Source organism: Pteropus vampyrus, unplaced genomic scaffold (assembly GCF_000151845.1).
Source record: "Pteropus vampyrus isolate Shadow unplaced genomic scaffold, Pvam_2.0 Scaffold424, whole genome shotgun sequence".
Classification (NCBI taxonomy): Eukaryota; Metazoa; Chordata; class Mammalia; order Chiroptera; family Pteropodidae; genus Pteropus; species Pteropus vampyrus.
This window is the reverse complement of record NW_011889205.1, coordinates 83,602-84,728: the sequence shown is the minus strand read 5'-3', so window position 1 is coordinate 84,728 and position 1,127 is coordinate 83,602. Positions and strand designations below refer to the sequence as shown.

The window sequence follows — 1,127 nt, the reverse complement described above, 5'->3', positions numbered from 1 at the left end:
CCTATTTCTTCATACTTGACCCCTTCTCTTTGATTTAAAAAGTAAGATATGTCCATTCTGAAATATTAGAAAAATATAAGAAAGCATGATGTAGTAAATAAAAACTTCACATCATCTCGTCCTCCAGAGGCAAACATTACTAACATGTTCGTGTGTATTGAGGTTTTTACCACTAACAGCATATCCTGAGATATTTTTCCATGCCATTTAATATTGTTTTTAAATATTAGCTTGTTAGAGAACTCAATTATATATCTATATGCAATAATTTAATAGTTCCTTAACATTGGACATTTAGTGATTTAAAAAAAATACTACTTTTTAAAAATCTGCATTTCTACTTTTTTATGAGCACTGTTGGCTTTGATGTAATCAGCAAACTCATTCTCTTCTACAATGTCCATGTCCAATAGACTTAAAGTATTAGCATATGTGTTTGTGTTTTTTTTTTTTCTGGCATTACTAGAAAAAATGAAATATATCGTTAAACCGCTCTAAAGGAGAGAAGGAAGTCGCATAGAAATAATGAGACATTGTAGCCTTTTTTTATTATTCTTTAAGTTTGCATGAAAAGTTAAGATGATTTCAAAAACTACCCTAAGTTAAAATATCACCAAGACTCTACTTATACAAAAGCACAACATAGTCTACGGCCACGCCACCCTGAACAAGCCCAATCCTATCTGATCTTGGAAGCTAAGCAGGGTCGGGCCTGGTTAGTACTTGGATGAGAGACCACCTAGGAAGACCAGGTGCTGTAGGCATAAAAAATAAAAAAATAAGGAATCGTAAGCTGACAAGGCCCTTCCAAGGGTTGCTGCGCCTAAAAAAAAAAAAAAAACAAAGCAAAACAAAAAAAAAACCTCATCAGAAGTGTGTCGGGCACTATACAGGTGTGATCTCTTTTAACCGCTCTTAGTCTGGAGAATAAGTATCTTACCTGCCGGGGTAACTACAAAAGCACCACGCACTTACCCACACAAAGTAAGTATTCAGTCAGCGGTTGCTATCCTTATGAATTCTGTTGACCGAATGTGCATTGCCCCGTATCACATTTAAGAAGTTATAGGTACCATTACCTAAGATGTTAGCTATTCTGTCTTTTACAAATAGATCCTGTAATCAAT

The 1,127-nt window shown here is 34.7% G+C and overlaps 1 pseudogene; it reads left to right on the top strand.

The window, feature by feature from the left end:
• The first annotated feature begins 645 nt into the window (after positions 1–645).
• LOC111732095 lies at positions 646–764 on the top strand (annotated as a pseudogene).
• Positions 765–1,127: the final 363 nt, after the last annotated feature.